Source organism: Mus musculus, chromosome 5 (assembly GCF_000001635.26).
Source record: "Mus musculus strain C57BL/6J chromosome 5, GRCm38.p6 C57BL/6J".
NCBI lineage: Eukaryota > Metazoa > Chordata > Mammalia > Rodentia > Muridae > Mus > Mus musculus.
This window is the reverse complement of record NC_000071.6, coordinates 22,929,477-22,948,186: the sequence shown is the minus strand read 5'-3', so window position 1 is coordinate 22,948,186 and position 18,710 is coordinate 22,929,477. Positions and strand designations below refer to the sequence as shown.

At 41.5% G+C, this 18,710-nt stretch overlaps 1 protein-coding gene and 1 pseudogene across 3 annotated transcripts in view; one reads left to right on the top strand and one right to left on the bottom strand.

The window, feature by feature from the left end:
* Lhfpl3 (lipoma HMGIC fusion partner-like 3) overlaps positions 1-18,710 on the bottom strand; it is a 529,544-nt gene that overhangs the window by 327,411 nt on the left and 183,423 nt on the right. The window lies entirely within an intron of this gene.
* Gm6564 (predicted pseudogene 6564) lies at positions 16,112-16,871 on the top strand (annotated as a pseudogene).

Genomic DNA, 18,710 nt, shown 5'->3' with positions numbered 1-18,710 from the left:
GTGGCCGTAGCTCAGATCTTTGAGCATCAATCGGGAACCCATAACATGGTGGTTAATGTAATTATAAATCCTGATCCTACCAGGTGTGTTATTTTAGATGAGCTAATTCCTACCATTCAGTATTCCCTATTATAAAATAAAAGTAGTCACATCACAATGTTCTTAAAGGATCAAATAAAATACTGTATAGTAAGAGATTAGTATGCTTGACACATGATAAGCAAGTTTAGTTGCTATGATTGAACAATTTCTGTGACTAGAAGACTGGTGTCTTAGTTATGATTTCTAGTGCTATGATTAAACATCATGAGCAAAAAGCAAGTTGGGGAAGAAAGGATTTATTCGGTTTACATTCTAGATTATAGTTCATCATTGGAGGAGGTAGGAGCAGGAACCAAAGCAGGGCTGGAACCTGAAGGCAGGAAGTGATGCAGAGGTCATGGAGGGAATCTGGTTATTTGGGTTGCTTCCAGTGGCTTGCTCAGCCTGCTTTCTTATAGAATCCAGGACATCCAGCCCAGGAATGGCACCACCCACCATGGGTTAGGACCTCCCACATTGATCACTAATGGAGAAAATGCCTTTCAGCTGGATCTCATGGAGGCATTTCCTCAACTGAGGCACCTTCCTCTCTGATGACTCTAGCTGTGTCAAGTTGACACACAAAACCAGTCAGTAAACCTGTCAATGTAATTCCATTTTCTTAACACCCACATGTGAACTCTTTCACTGAATAATAATTTTAATATTTTTATTCACCCAACTACTTTTGTTGTTTCAGGCTACTATGGCAGTTCTATGAAATGGATGGCTTATAAAAAATGGAACCTGGAGAGTCAAAGATGAAGATACTGGCAGATTTGGTGTAAGGTAACCCCAGCATCATGATTATTCTGTAACAGTCTCTTGATATGTCTTCCAATGACAAAAAGCCTGCAGAGGCTTTCTGGAGTCTCTCATAAGGGTAGTAATCAAGTTCAAAAGGGCTCCATTCCCATAACCTAATCACCTCCTGGGACTAATTTTAGATGTCAACTTGTCTGGATCAAAGAGTACCTTTGCCTCTGGGTGTAATTGTCAGAATATCTCCAGAGGAAATTTTTAGGTGAGACAACCAGCTGGGTAGGAAGATTCACCCTCAGTGTGGCTGTGAATCATCCAGTCACCCACTGTCCAGGTAGAAAGAGAAACCAAATGAAAACTGAGTCCATTCTGTTCTCTTTCTTCCCAGGACTCAGACACCTTATTATCCTGTTCTTAGACATCACTATTTGCTCTGTGACATTCACATCCTTGCTCTCTTGGGCGTTTTTCCTTGGACTGATTTTAGTTTCTTTGGTTCCCTGGTTTCAAGGTCTTTGGATGCAGAATCAGCCATGTCAGAAATTTTCCTGTTCTCTAGCTGGTAGATAGACTGCAGTGACATGTCCATGATCATGAACAATTACTTAATAAGTTCCCTCCCCTTCCCCTCCCCCCTCTCCTCCCCTCCTCTCCCCCTTCCCTCCTTTCCTTTACCTTCTTTTCTCCCCCCTTTTTTTCTTTGCCTATCTGCTGTCTAGCTTGTTATCCCTTTCTCTGAAGAACCATGAAAATTATACATCAGGGTTTAGGGTTTCAAGATGTGAATTTTAGGGGCAGACAAAGATCCATTCTAGAGCAGTAGCTGACTTGATTTATATTGATTGTCTTGTATATACAATGCTATGTTCAGAAATGTGAAACACATCCCAAGGCTCTTCTGATCATATTTCTAGTTAGAAATCCAGTTAGAGTGAATCAAGTCAGAGTAGAAAAAAATTATCAAAAGTTACCCCCTCCAAAACACAACAAACAAACAAACAAACCAAGAACGTCATACACCAATACGTCCCACAGACCTAAAAAAGCTAAAGAAGAAGGAAGGCCCAAGCAAGGATGTTTGAATCTCACTTAGAAGGGGGGGAAAATAAAACAGTCAAAGGAGGCAGAGGGAGGCTGGGAACTGGGATGGAGAGAAAAGGGGAGGGGAATGCTGGACAGGACCAGGCGTGGAGAGAGACAAGACAGAGGCTCAGAGTGTGAGGAGAATAAATGGAAATCTGCAGCTTCCAGGGTGGGAGGGTGGGTAGGGGGAATCTGTAGGAAGTTCCAGAGACCTGGTATGGAGGAGGCTCCCAGGACTTAATACAGATGACCTTAGCCAAGATGCCTAACAGTGGGGACATGGAAACCTGAAGAGGCTACCTCCTATAGACAGGCAGGACCTCCCAGTGGAGAAATAAGGACACCAATTCACCAACATAACTTTCAACCCAAAATTTATCCTGTGTCAAAATAATGCAGGGCCAAAGATGAAGCAGAAACTGAAGGAATGGCCAACCAATAACTGACCCAACTTGAGACCCATTCCATGGTCGAGCACTAATCACTGTCAGGATTAATGATACTGTGTTATGCTCGCAGACAGACTAGTGCAACTGTCCTCTGAGAGGCTCTATCCAGCAACTGACTGACACAGGTATAGAGACCCACAGCCAGACATTGGAAAGAGGGCAGGGACTCTTATGGAAGAGTTGGCAGAAGGGCTGAGCGCCCCAGAGGGGATAGGAACTTCACAGGAAGACCAACAGTGTCAACTAACCTGGACCTCTGGGAGGTCTCAGAGACTGAGCAACAAACCAAAGAGAATACATGGACTGGATCAAGGCCCCCAGCACACATGTAGCAGACATGCAGCTCAGTCTCCATGTGGGTCCCCCAACGAATGGAGCAGAGGTTCTCCCTAAAGCTGTAGCCTGACGGTGGTATTCATTCGGTGGTATTCATTCCCCAACAGGGCTGCCTTGTCTGGCCTCAGTGGGAGAGGGTGTGCCTAATCTGGCAGAGACTTGATGCACCAGGGTTGGGGGTGATACCTGTGAGAGGGAACCCTCTCAGAGGAAAAGAGGATGGGGCGGGGAAAGGACTCTCTGAGGAGGAATGAGGGCAACATTTGGGATGTAAATAAATAAATAAATAAATAAATAAATAAATACCAACACAAAAGTCAGACAAAATCAGCCGTCACTCTCAAAATATTGAACTGTTGTTAAGATGAAAGTGACAAAGATCAATAGGCAGTATAGTAGCATGTAAAGGCTCAGAAATTTGTTACAGAGTAATTGTTGTCAGCCAGAGAATGTCACATCATGAGGAATTGCAGTGTCATCTGTGAAGGGCTTTGGGATAGAGCCTAGAGGGAGAGACTAAGTCAGCACTACTCCGCTCAGCTCACACACAGCCAGCACCAGACTCCATAGTATAGCCTGATATCAATTTCTGGAATGAGGGTTGCCATGGTCCTGGTGAGTTAAGCTCTAGTGATTAGTCCTCAGTGTGCAGTGGCAGCAGATGCAAGCACAGGACAGAGTGGACTTGCTTGCTTGTGCAACGGTTTCAGTGTTCTGGGCTTTTAATTCGTATGCTGCCTCAAGACTGCCAAGGATTGTGATGTGACTCAAGAAGGCTCAGCTGAGGGAAAGTTTGACTGAAAGGAGAGTTAAGACTAGGTAGGTTTTGGACTTCTATTGAGACTTGTATTCCTAAGTGCACTGGTGCCAGAGGTGGTTTTCTACCTGACCAGGAGGCCTAGAGTGAGAAACTTTCCTAAAGTTGCTCAGAGATTATGAAGTGGTGTGATTCCAAGTCATCCCCTCCTGTGTGGAATGACAAAAGGACTTAATGCTGCTCAGACTGAAGACATTAAATATTTTATAACTTTAAAAAAGGGCAAACCAGCAAGAGAGGACACACATCTTTGTTCTCAAGAAGACTTGCTGTGTCTGTCTTCTATCCCAAAGGCCAGACTCTGGCTTCAATTCAAATGATGTAAACTCTTAGAATGTAAAATGTTGTTCCTCTTGGGAAATTATATTGCAAAAACATCTATAAAACACGATCTGGTTCTTATTTTAGATTCAGTATCAAAACAACATGATAAAAAAAACACGGTACTGAGCTGGGGAGTGGGAAGGCACTGTAAACAAAGAAGTGCTACATATAAATAATCAAAATCATACACAGATTAATATTTAATAAAGCATCAGCCAAAGTACGTTGTGGGATTAACCCACCAACTCTTGAAAGTAACACTATAAATACATATATCATTCTTACCCCCATTTACAGTGGGAAACTGAAGCACAGAGGAGTACTGACAGCAGTTACACAGCGAAGGGAAGGCAAGACAAGGAGCTGAGATGAGCGTTTAGTTTCTACTTTGTATTTCTAGATAATAAAAGTCATGATTTGAAGAGATTAAAAGGAGATAACCATTTTCTTCATTGGACTCAAGACATTGCAATTAGATTAAAAACCTAATGCATCTAAAATATTTCAATACTTGCACACAAATTTCATAAAAGGGATTAATTATAGGTGGAATATAGGCTTCATAGCAATGTTTGAGAGCTGAATTTGTCCTGAGAAGAGGAAGATACACCTTCTCACCTCTACTTGACTTCCGGGAAGTCTATATCAGCCTTATAGAACCCTTTATTGTTTCTCAGTCATATCAGGAGACCTAAACACCTCAGCATCATGCATGGTGATGCTATGGCCTCTTTGAAAGTACAGGGAGCCCTAAGCAAGCGAAAGGAAATGTCTTCAAAAGCAAACCTTTTTTGGGGCAGTGTCTGGCTTGCTCAGAGCTGTCCGTGGTTCTGACTGGCATCTGGGGCTTGTCCGTCTTCCATACAGGCATGGTGGAGTTCAGGTCTTTTTCACTAGTAGGTGTCTGATGGAACTTTGACATAGTTGTGGAATCAGGATCTGTGGTTCTTACAACTAATAACTCTGCTCTAGGAAATCGAGGCATGGGAGAATAAATAACTTGTCAAGACCCACAGCTCCTTAGTAGCCCGTCAGAGCCCTCCCTGAACAAAAGCTACTCAGGCTTGGAGTAGAGGTAGGGAGAGGCCCTCTGCACATGTAACAGACATGCAGCTTGGTCTCCATGCAGGGCTCCTCTAACAGCGAGAGCAGGGGGCTGTCTCTGAATCTGTTGCCTGCCTTTGGACCTCTTTTACCTAACTGGACTGCCTCTTCTAGCCTCAGTAGGAGAAGATGTGTTTAGTCTTAGTGCAGCTTGCTATGCCAAGGCTGGTGGATATCCATGGGAGGCCTCACTTGAGGAAAAAGAAAGAAGGTGCCAGGAGAAGGAGGGAAGGGGAGACAGAGACACTGGGAGAAGAAATGGGAGGAGAAGATATGATTATGATTTACTTTATGATTATAAAGTAAATAAATAATTCATAATAAAAACAAACCAACCTAAAAAGAAGTGGGGAGACCTAGAGAGTTCTGTGGTGGAGATGGTGGCTGATAAGCTTATCTCACTGAGGGTGGAGGCAGCAAAGGGCCAGCTGGCCATTATGAGCAAGAATCTCTGTGGAGATGAATGGACTTCAAGGTAAATTCCTTATCCTTCTCACTCTCCTCTCTGGGAGAATTCATAGTGTCTCTCCTGGCTATTTGGTTTTTAATTTTTACTTCTAAGAATCATCAATAAATTTAATCTGAATAGGTTTAAGATAATCTTTTTGATTATTTTATTATTTGATGTTGTGCTACCTGTCCCACTACTCTGACATCAACTAATATTATTGTTAATTCTATAAAAAAATACTGTGCTGGATTCTACATTACAATATTGTGACGGCATTACTGAAGCCCATGTAAACAAAGCAGACCTACCTGATGTGGGGAAGCCTGGTTGTGGAACATAAAAGAGGGATGGTTCACACTCTTAAGAGAGCACTGTATTCCTATAGGGTTAGCCTCTGCATAGAGATCCCACCAGTAAATCAAATCACAAGCAAGAAAGAAAACCAACAGAAAGCTTTTCAACATAAGATTAGCAGCAACTGGAAAAATGCCAATATTATTCAAACAGGAAGAAAAGCCTCCCAAGAAAGGAAGAAATGCAAATCTATGCTTTCCCAGTGCTCAAAAATATAAATTAAATTTGTTTGCATAATTATAAAATATTTGTTTCCCTTTGGATTCTAACTCAACAGTTATTTCCAAGAATACCTCCAAATAAGAATGAGTATGTATACAAGTATGAATGTGTGTGTATACATACATATATACATACATACATACACACACACACACACACACACACACACACACAAGGCTAGGGTTGGGTCCACCAACCTCATTTAAGTCTATTACAAATGCTTCAGTAAGTGAGTGCATCATGACCTACAGTCTATTGAAAAGATCAAGGTCTATTGAAAAGGTCAAGGTCTATAGTAAGATATATATATACCCCAGTGAGGGAGCAAGCAAGTAGAAATCTGGGAAATTCTGGGAGGCTTTCATACTGTTTTGAAGATAAGAACATTTTTGGAGAAGAGATTTTGCTCTTCATTATGTAATGTTTAATTAAAAAAACAGAGGTATCAAGGCCAACTTTAACTTCTTATGCAAGTAGGTTTAAAGGCAAATCTGTAATAATTTCATCCTTTTTGGAAAAAAAATCATAAACATGATGCTGTCTGTACTCCAGTGTTCTCTCTTGTCCCTAAGGACCTTAAGTCTTTTTCACAGGTTTCAATAGAGCTGGCAGTTTTATGCTGCTTTGTGAGAACAGAGGTCAGAGTGACCTTCTTAACACATGGAGATGACCAAGACACATTTTGCTAAAGTCTTCAATGATTCACAGTGGATTTTAGGAGAAAAATCCAGGCCCCTGCTGCAATTGAAGCTTTTTCTTTATGTCTCTGCATGTCCAGGATCATCTTCCAGTCCTTTCCTTACATGGCCCGCAGTGACAATGCATACCCTCCAACAGTGTCCCTTCCCACAAAGCCTGCGGACTCTTCCCGATCCTCGAACTTATCACTTCCAACCACACTGTCCCTTGATTGACTTCTCCCACTCTTTGTTCTTCTTACAGGGACAAAACATAATTGCTGTGATCGCTCATTTTGTGTCAACTTAGCTGGGCAATCGTATCCAGATGCTCAGTCAAACATCATCCTGGATACTTCTGTGAGGATTCCAGGCAGGTGGGGTGAGATTACAATTGAAATTGTTGGGCTTTGAGCAAAGCTATTTGCTTTCTGTAATTATATTGATTTTTCTCTCACTGTGATTAAAAAAGTCTTTTCTCAAAATATAACTTGAGAAAAGGATAATTTTAGCTGATATCAGGTTTGAGGGTCAAGACTGTCATAGCAGGAAAGCAATGGGAAAGTTTATAGAAACCCATCACTGTTGCAATGGGAATGTTCTCAAAAGAAGAAAAGAGTGGCTGAGAAATATCTTTTAAAATGTTCATTGTCCCTAGCAATTAGGGAAATGTAAATCAAAGCAACTTTGAGATTTTGTCTTACTATTCCAAACATCAAAAATCAATAACAAATACTGGAGAGTGTCGGGGGAAGGGGAGCCCTCCTTCACTGTTGGGGGATTTCAAACTGGTGCAGCCTCTAGAGCTTGATGTGGGGAATTCTCAAAAGCTAAAACTAAGTCTACCATACGTGCCAGCTACACCACTCCTTGGAGGACTCCAGTGGAACTGACATCTTGCTGATACCTTTGTGGGCCCAAGATAGACCATCTAGATGCTTTGTTGTATTTATTGGTAAACACTCCTGGCCTTTTGTAAGCTTCAGGAGGCTCAGATCACTTACTAATAACTGCAGTACCCATATCACCCAGTGCACACCCAACATAAACTGTTGAAATATAAACAGCTGAGGATCTATATAGACACAGGAACGCAGAAATCAAGCAAAAGTTATATTTTGTAAAAGACAGACACAGAAGATTAATAAATTTCCCTAATTTCACCATTTCCTCCCATCATTCCACAATTTTAGATATACAATTTTGATGGCAATATCCCTCGTGAGCCCCATGGCCTCCAAACACACACACTTAAAAAAAAAAAAGATAGGTTTTCATTTACTATTCAAGAATCTCATGCCATATATGTTGCTCATATCCATCCCTTCCTCCAGCTCCTCTCAGTTCCTCACCCACACCTCCACCCACCCAACTTCATGTGTCTTAAAACAAAACAAAACAAAACAAAACAAAACAAAACAAAACAAAACAAAACAAAATCATAGAGCACAGTTTGCCCACACAGACTTATTTGAGTGGAATGCTCTGCCACAACTGGTACAGATGCAGCACATCTGCACCTGAGGCTCCAGGAACTTTGAGGAAGTGGGGGAGAAAACCTGTAAGAGCCAGAGGAACGAGATGTGTGCTGTGAGACTGTGTCTCCATGAAATGGTAGGGAAGTTACACGCACGATCTCTTAACAGTGTCCCTGCCTAAACAAGACCTAAGCGATGGTGCCAGTGGCTTGATTACATGGAAGGGGATCACACAGGTCTCCATCTTTAGACAAAGTAACTAATGGTTGCTGAAAAAGGAAAAATTGATCTTCCCTAGGGAGGTATTCCTAACTGTTTATCCAGTATAAATTGATCATCCCTGAAATCATATACATACGAGCAACACTACATGGGTTCAACAGGTTCAATCTATATATTTATGCATTATGTATAGGTATATGTATATATTCAGTAAAAAAGGCCATTAATTTGAGAGGAATTACAGGAGAATATGGGTGATTCGAATAAGGAAATGGAAGAGTAAATGGTATAATTTTATTTTAATTTAAAAATTTGCAAAGTAAATATATCAGCTTAGGATTTTTGCTATGTATGACATTGAAATGTAGAATGAAAGTACTGACTGGGACAGAAATATCACTCTAAAATGTACAAAGCTCTTAAGCCTCCAACTCTAATGAACCATGTTCATTTTTACACTTGCTCAGTTCTGTCTCTTATGTCTGAAAAGTCATGCTATGTCACTTTTCCAGATTTGAAATAACTGAGACTTAGCCGGCCCTTACTGTAACAACAAAGAAAACATATTCTTGTCTTAAAACTATGTTTTTAGCTGTATATGACTGACATATTTCCTATGGTTAGATACATTTGATATGTACAAAGGCTGAGGAAGGCTGGCCCTTCAGGCTACTGGAACTCAAAGCATGTTTCTACTGCTGTGATGAAACGCCATAGCCAAAAAGCGAGTTGAAGAGGAAAATGTTATTCATCTTATACTTCCCCTCTGCTCTTCATCATCAGTGGAAGTCAGGGCACAAGCTCAAACAGGGCAGGAACCTGGAGGCAGGTGCTGATGCAGAGACCGCGGGGGGCGGGGGGTTCTGCTTACTGGCTTGTTTCCCCTGGCTTGTTTGGTTTACTTCATTATGAAACCCAGGACTATCAGCCCAGGGGATGTACCACCCAGCATGGGCTAGGCCCTCCCTGGCTGATCACTAATTGAAAAAAATGCCTACAGCTTGATCTCATGGAGGCATTTCCTTAAGTGAGGCTCCTTCCTCTCTGATGACTTTAGCCTGTGTGTCAAGGTGGCACATGAAACCAGCCAGCACAGCATATAATTCTCCATTTCATTCTGCTCTTTTCCTCATGCTCTGTGCTGTGAAAAAGTCATCCAGTTGATCTGCTTGGTGTCTAATAGCGAACCCAGGGATGGTGAGCAGACACAGCCCTAGAGCCAGGTAGGAAAGCCTGCCACCCCCAGCTATCATGACTTTATGCAGATGTGTGAGCACTGCTTTTAGATTTATAAGGACAACCCCAGAACCCACAGTTGAGAATTCATATTCCTTGTGGTCCCTATGTTCCTGAGCCCAGTTCCAAACTCTAGAAACACAATTGTAAAAGAACAGGTCTGTATTCTTAGAATGTTTTGAAGCAACAAATGTAGCCTTGTACACTGTCAGGCAAATAGATCAATTTCACCAGGAAGCGAGGAGACTCACTAATGTGGATTATACATAAAGTCATAAGGTATTGGAGTTTTGTCAGACCTATGTGCCATATATCCTGACATTTTTTTTATTAAGCTCCGTTAACAGCTCAGAGAGATGTATGCAAATTTTTGAAAAAAGAGACCACACTGCTCAATGTAATGAGTAAGGCCACACCATTGCCTAAGAGTGGTCATGAAGATGCCATGGTGCCTGCACCTGAACTTGGCTTTCTAATTCCAAAGCACATGCTTTCATAGTTCACCTCTAAAAGACCCCAACACTTACTGTGGGTGATGATCTTGTTGTATAATTCCCTACACTTGCAGTACATTAGATATTCAACGTGTTACTGAGGATATTAGCATAGAGAGAACTTAATCTACATAGTCACATTATAGTGATTACCCCAGGTTAAGAAAACAATTGTCATATCAGTTGTGAGTTTAACTATTTGCCCTCCTTTTAAAAATGTCTTATTGTTTTTCCTTTCCTGCAGTGTTAGTGCAGTGTACACTGTATATATACACTATATACACATCATATATAAAGTATTCACAATATAGTACCTGTTTGTAAGCAGTTGGCAATTGTTTTGGCTATATACCAAGGGACTTTGCAAGATAAGTTAGCTTACTGATCCAAAGGTGATAAATTTTTTTAATGGATTTTCTACTGGAATATACAATTAAATACAAACTACAAATGAGGTGTTAAGTCAGATTCCATAGTTATTTCCCCATTATTTCTTTCAAAATCAGGCTCTAAATGGTGTATATCCACTAACAATCCATTAAATACATTCTTTAGAAAGAAAGCTAAAAGATCTATATTTCCCGATTACATGGGCCAGGAGTTTTGAAATAGAAACTTAGCTTTCTGATATCAGGGCAAATTTTTCCTGTTTTTGCTTTATGTTTGCAACTATCCTAAGGCCTGTAGTTCACTGAGGACTCATAGGTACCACGATCCTTTAAATAGTATGTTTGAAGATTTTTTCACATGAGCTGAGAAAGAAAAGAAAGATGTCTGTCCATCCCTAGAAGAGAGAAGCTTTGCTGTTGGCCACATTCCTTTGCCTGTTCTGCGAGGGGTGGGGGTGGGGGCAGCTGGGTGAAGAGGAGAGGCTGATCTGTGAAAGGATTGCTTCCTCATTTTCAAACAGTTCAATTAGGTTTGTAGTAGCATTGGACGGCAGTCAAAGGATAAGGAACAGGAGCTGCTGGCTGGGAAGATCATGCGCCTAAACCACGCCCCGGTTCCCAGCACATGAGCATCCCAAAGAGCTACCCATACATAGCAGTGGGAGGAGAAAGGTGGGTTGAGTAGTACTCTACTAGGTCCACTTAGCACAAATTCACCTTGGTGAAGGTTCTGGAAGTTTAGGACCCTCCTTCATACTGTTTTTGGCATTAGCAGGCAAAGATGCAGAGGAACTGAACCAAATATTAACAAGATTTGAATGGTCCCTGGAGGCCAGTGGGAGAGAGTAAGAATAGGAGGTGGTTTTGGAAGGTGGGAAGGACAGGGCAGCTATGAAAGAGGGTCTAGAGCAAGCCATACTGAAGGTAATGCATGAAGCTAATGCTATCTGGTGAGACTCATTTGGTATTCAGTCCTTTCTATTGTTCTGGCAACTAAAGCCAGGGAAAGGAAAGGACAAAAGGTTGGTGATTATGGGTAAGGGTGTCTTTTACAGGAACAATGAAAGGGAGCCGGTTCTCACACTATTCAGTTAGAACTAAAAGAAGTGGATAAACTTAAAAGGCAAACCTGATTCAAGAGCATATCAAGGAGCAAGAAAGGCATCCAGTCTTGGACTCAAGACACATTGAGGGGTTTTCTATTTTGATTTAAGTTGCAATGGACCAATTACTAGGTTTTATCTAATTTATCTGATTCAGAAATCCTACATTTGGCACAAATGCTACTGTCCTTTATGAAATCAGATACACTTTCCAGAAGGATCTTTTCTTGTGTTTTACAGTCTGTTTTTGAGGTAGTTTTAAATCAGCCCAGTGCTTCCTCTAAGAGGCAGGAGGAGAATCTGTGATTTCAAAGAGACCCAAACTGTATCAGTTCCTCTGCCTCAGTCATTCCCCACTTTCCACGTAAAAACTGCATTACTTTTCATCAGAAGTTATGTTTATAGGCTCATTAGGAATCCAGTGGGAGAGACTGAGAGAGGTAGGGGAGCTGGCCTGCTCACTGATGCTCACCTATCCTGTCTCAGCAGAAAGTCCTGCTTGTCCTAGGAAGAGCAAAGAGAAATGATGCAGGGCTCTGGGTCAATGGGAAAAGAAGATGTTACGTTCTTAACAGAGTAGACTACTGATGCCCCATCAAAATTCGTCTGACCCTGTAATGCTCTGAATTCCTGTCTTTGTGGAGGCCAGCTATGATCTTGTGATGGTTTGTCAAATAGCCATTTATTAAAAAGGTGTCTTGTGCTGCATGATACATACCTTACATTCCAAATGGGCCCAACAGCACACAAATACCCCTCCAAACCTACCAGTGTGAATTTACGCCAAGCCTTAAAAAATATAAGATCTTAAAATCCATTGTAAAAAAAAATCCATTGTAATTATCACTAAAAGAATTGTAATTCCAGTTGTTGCAGACTCTTTATGTCACTGCACCCCAAGCATGTAAATTCTTTTACCCTGATTTCTAGTTGTTCAGAATGGTACCCAAGTTAGATAGAGAATTAAACTATGGTACCCACTTCTCTAGGTTGGATGAATTATAAACTTCAGACACCAACTGATATTTAAAGCCCATAACCCTGGTAAAAGAAGATGTAGAAGGGGGCAACCCATCCTCTGAGAGGAGGACAGGTCACTTGTGACTGAGAGTCATGCTGTTTCAACCAGGATTCTATGCTGGAGAGGTGGAGTCATGGTCATTGTCCAGTGTTCCAAACAGAGTTAGTTGGAGAAGTGTCAAAGGACAGACTCAGCCTGAGACAGGATCTCAGGCTTTTAAAAATATCGGCTCTCAGACTTGCCCTTGATCAGTCAGCTCCTTGCTGACTGTCTCTTAGGTTGTTAGAATTGCTACTCTCTGGCTCTGTAAGACCACTAAAATAAATGGAAGGCTACATTTTTCACTATTTGTGTTGCCTTAGGGAAACAAATAGAGAGTGAACCAGGGCTTCATATACCAAAGGGAGAAGAGAGAACATGCGACACTGGAGAGGGAGGTGGGGAAGGGAGTAAGTTAGAGGAGAATCAGAACACATGTGTTCAAAAATTCCATGAAGAATGTTACATTGTATGCTAATATAAAATTAACAACAACAAAAACAAAAACAATAGAATCTATGTCAGTAAACTTGCTGTATGCACTAATACTGTCAATCTGTCAACAATCTTCTGGGCTTATTTTCACAGACTATTTTACACCTTCCCTGTCCTTCCCTTTGGTTAAAACTTTATTCATCACCCTCACTATCTCACTATTTCATTATGTGCCAAGGAAGGGGAAAATAGCCTTATATTTTGCCATGTTCCTGGTTCTGGAATGAGAGTCACATTATCATTACTCTCACGTAACTTATATTTCAGTGGAAAAGGGAGACAGGAAAGTGAACCACTACGCAATTGGTGGGAATGGCAATGATGCTCTGGTGCCATGGGATATTTTGCAAAGGCACTTAGTACAGCCTGTGTTGATATATTGGGACTAGAGAAGTTAGAGGCATGTAGATGTGTGTGGGTATGAATGCATACATGCATATGTGCACATTTGCATACATGTATGGAGAGGATGTGTACATGGAAGGCAAGCAGAAGAGCAATGTAGCTGGTCTTTGCTACTTTGTGGGTTCTTTTCCCCACCTTTGTTCCCCATTTTACTCCATAACACTAGATAGAAGATAACCAATGATAGAGGAGATCATAGAATCTAACTTCTTTCCTTTTGTTTCTTCTTTGGCCACTGCAACAAACTGCAACCAACCTCACTTAATGATCAACAGCCACCCACCAGGCCCGTTGGGGCCCTTAAATTTGTGCAGCCTCTGAAAAGTTCCTGGAATTCCAAACATCACACAATCTTGGAAATTATCTGGAGCTAGAGGCAAATCATAGTCAGCTGCTGTGGACAGTCCAAAACAGCCCCACATCTCTACACCTGGGATTAAAATGAAAGTAGTTCTTATAATATTTCTGTGCCTTTAAAAAGAAACCAAAATTCCAGAACTATCAGAAACCTGGCTACAGACAATGAAGTAGAAAACCTATTACAGGTTTAAGAGCAGGAAGGTCAGAAGTACTTTTCGGAATGCTTCCTCACACAATAGTGGGTAAAAGGATGAGAGAGAGACTCTTACGTCATTGTTTCATTTAGAAACCAAGGCAATAGATGATGGTGTTGACCTCAGCCCAGGGTCTTGGAAATGGATGGGAGAAGAATTATAAATAATTACCCAGTCTTGATAAGTGATTAAGCAGAACATACATTCACAACCTTCCCTAGCCTCAGTTTCTTCATCTGTAAAGACATAAAATAACACTCAACACCACAGTAACAGCTACATAGGACATTTCCTATATGAAAATGACTGAAATACATAAGAGAAATGTATATTTATTTAATTTCCTGAACACAACCAGTCTTGCAGTTCTGAGTGTCTAACGGACCTTTATTTCACTATCTTAAAACCTGCTGTGGACCATGTTTCTCAGTCTGGGCACTATTGACTAGATAAGAATTTAGTATGATGGACTGCTATAAAATTATGCTGAGGCCCCTACTTACTGGATGCCAGTAGCACCCTAGATCCAGCCATGCATATCCAGCCTGATCCCATGAGCTTGTCACATATATGCAGGTCTCCTTTCATACTTCTGTACTTTACAAACCAAGACTCTCCCCACCCATGCACCCACGGCCATATAAGGACTTCCCTTGTCAGGTTTCCAGCTTTCTATTTTGTCAAGTATGACCCTTTCAATAACAGTAGCTAATAGCACTCTATAACTTTGTTAATTAAAGGGAATATTCAGACCAAAAGTAGAAAAGAACCTAGTTTCAAAGGAAAAAAAAGCAAAGTGAGTGGAATGAGTTGGCCTTATAGAAAGATTCTTTACTTGGTTCTTTGTTCCTGGCTTCCGAGATCACACCATTAGTGAAGACTTTATTATAGAGCAGGGTTTGGGAACTGATTTCATTTTCGGCCCAATCTGACCTGGATTTTCTTCCTTGATCTGCAGCTGTCAGCCCAGGGTCCTCTGGTCTCCCACCCTAATACCTATTCATTGCTCCCTAGAAACCTCTTTCTTATTTCTAAGTCAGCACTGAAAAATTTGTGCCCCAAACCAGAGGCAATCCTTCCCTCTATGAAGCTTGCTTAATTTACCCATATTTCCTTTATAGTGGTTACAACCATCATCATCTCCCAAACTTTGTAGAAAAAGAGCCTTCCATGTAGCAATGGGCACCAAGAGTGTAGTTGCTGAATGGAGAGGTTGAATTGACTCTGAACTCGGGTTTTCTATTTAGGTCACTTGGAATAATACTGTCTCAGTTTCCTATTGCTGTCATCATATCTGAGTAAAAAAATCAGTTGTTAAACCCGACAGAAGCTCATTATCTTATAGTTATGGATATGCTACATCTGATGCAGTCCTCTCTAAGCCAAGTTGGTGTGCTGGATGAGCAGTATTGATTTTTGGATGCTCTGGGGAAGAACTCGTTTCTTCAATCTTTCCATCTTGCAGAAGCCATCTTAATTTCTTGGCTTCTGGCCTGTTCCCATCATCTTAAAGGTCAGTGACATTGCACTTCTCTGATCACAGTCGTCTCTCTGGCTGATGTGAACTCAGACAGGAAAAGCTCTCTGGTTATACTTGCATGGTCAGGCTGAGACAACTGGATGTTATAGGATGACCATCTGTCTCTTCCTTCTTTAGCTAATCACATCCACAGTGTTACTTTTACCAGGTAAGTTAAAGTATTCCCAGTTTTGAAGATTAGGCTGTAGACATCTTTGAAGACTATTCATCTGCCTATCTGATCCACCCTCACTTTTCTTTATTAATATACAGGCATTATCTTCATTGAGAGTTCCATTCCTTACTAGAAAATTACTCATAGTACAAAAATAATGAATGAAAGAATCAAGCTTTGCAGCCATGTTGTATAAGCTCAAATCTACAGATTATGATACAGGACTCATACATATATGAACTCAAAGAGGCTGTTGTAGCATGCATACAACCTGCGTAGGCTCAAACCAGACAAATCCTAGTATTAAGAAGGAGTTATAGGCTCTTTTCCTCTGGCGTGCCACCGACGATCCTATTGTCATCATGGGCCACCACCCCACCTGGTGTTATCAGTATTGTAAGAACAAGCCATACCCAAAGTCTTGTTTCTGCCATGGTGTCCCTGATGATAAGATCCGAATCTTTGATTTGGGATGGAAGGAAGTGAAAGTTGATGAATTCCCACTTTGTGGCCATATGGTGTCAGATGAATATGAGCAACTCTCTTCTGAAGCACTAGAGGCTGCCCGTATTTGTGCCAACAAATACATGGTAAAGAGTTGCGGCAAGGATGGCTTTCATATCCGAGTGAGGCTCCACCCTTTCCCTGTCATCTGTATCAACAAAATGTTGTCCTGTGGTGGGGCTGACAGGCTCCAGACAGGGATGCATGGTGCCTTTGGGATGCCCCAGGGCGCAGTGGCCAGGGTTCACATTGGCCAGGTCATCCTGTCCATCCCCACCAAGTTGCAGAACAAGGAACATGTAATTGAGGCTCTGTGCAGAGCCAAGTTCAAGATCCCTGGCCTCCAGAAGATCCACATCTCAAAGAAGTGGGGCTTCACCAAGTTTAATGCAGATGAATTTGAATACATGGTTGCTGCGAACCAGCTCATTCCTGATGGCTGTGGTGTCAAATATATCCCCAATCATGGTCCTCTGGACAAGTGGAGAGCCCTGTATTCCTGAAGGCTTCAATAGTTCTCTCCTATACCCTACCAAATCGTGTTCAATAATAAATCTCGCATCAAGTTCACTTAAAAAAAAAGAAGGAGTTATAGACACAAAGCCCCACCCCTAAATGAGAAGCTATTTGCAATTGATAGCTGCTGGGAAAGGAAAATCAGTTTTCTCCAATTGACTGTCACTGGACATATAAATCACATTGCATGTCAGACCCTATGTCTAGTAGTAGTTGGTCAATGCAAAATGAACTCCACATTGAGAGAGAGAGAGAGAGAGAGAGTGTGTGTGTGTGTGTGTGTTTTATTTTGCATAAAGCAAGAAAAACCATGACGTTGTTATTGGGTAGGCAGGTAGGTAAGAACTCAGAGTGGTTGGGAGAGGGGAAAGGATATGATCAATATTTGCTCTGTGAAAAAATATTTTATAAGAAAATAATAGCAAACACATTTGCTGTGTACCAACCGACTGACTGCCATGTGTAATGGCTAAAGATGCCGTGATAATAGTCTACACTAAGATGCTTTCCTGATGTTATTTGACAATGCGTTGATACTTTATTCAACATGTAGTGTGTGCATTCAAAGTAAAGGTGCACAGTCACAAAGAAAATGAAAGGCAGGTTCTTCAAAACTGGGCTCTGGCTTTTATACTTTAGCTCTGCAGATTTGGGCAAACCTTATCCCTACATGTCAGCATATCTTTAGCATGTTGAGACCTTCAAGTTAGGCTTTCTGTGGTGCCTGCCTGTTGTGGAGGGGCCTGATGCTGTTCTTGTGAACCAATCCCCTAATGAATAAAGGAGCCAATCACTGGGTGAGTAGGCAGGACTGCTGGGTTGGACAGCGGAAGAGAGGAAGCAGGAGAGAGTAATGGCCTTCTTTTGGACAAGGATAGCATGAAGACAAGATGTAGCTACAAGTGTCTCCAGGTTTCAATGGTGGATCCATCAGGATTCACCACTGGAGGATTTAGATTTAATAAGGCTTACAATATTAGGATTTTAGTTGCTCCACCCAGCGATTGAGTTATTGTTGTTTCTGAACTAAGTTTGTGTTGCATTTTCCTTCATGCAGGGGCTTGGGACTCATCCAGGTTCAAGAGAGAAAGGTACTGCAGCAAAGCGTGGGTTTGCCTAAGGTGCACTACCAAGGCTGTGGGGGATGTGAAGCACGGGGCTGGTGTGGTAGTGACTGCCAGTGGGAACCTAGTGAGCTGGGAGGAGATTGTAAAGTTCTGGGACAGAGTCTCCACGAGATAAAAATAGGTCGGCCATTGTTGTCCAGTGCATGGCCAGCCAGGCTGCTGGGGCAGAGAGTTGATGGCACAAGCGTGGGAACATGCTGGTTCGTTTTTTGAATATTTCCTGCAACATGTGCTAAGTACAAGCTTCTCTAAAGCCTCCTTAGCGCTCACACTGTTCAGATCCACAAAGCTGATGAAAAGTGGAAAGGGCTGTTTTTATTTAAAATATTAGAATTGATTAAATAGTTGTCACTCAGGCCTTGTACTTCAAGTCATTAACATGATAATATGCTATGTACTGACTTTGTGGAAGAACTCATCATTCATTTCAATTGTACTGGAAGCCCAAGTTTAGAGTTTCATTTTTCCTAGCAAGTCTCTGGAGGAACTCTTCTGGGCCATCCTTTGCTCTGATCTGTTGTGGTGGTTGGACAGTCTCCCTAACTACCCTTGGCTTCAGAACACAATTACCTATCTAAAGAGAGACTTAATGGAGAGGAACTATTTATTAATAAACAGAACTATGTTTAAGTTGTCCTAGATAGATTTCTACAACTTCTTTCATCCATTTGGCTAGAGACCACCATGGGAAGAATGCTACATCTGAAGCATTCTTCTACAAGCTGGTCCCTGATGAAGTACATCTGTGCATGATACTTAGAGCCATCTGAGCT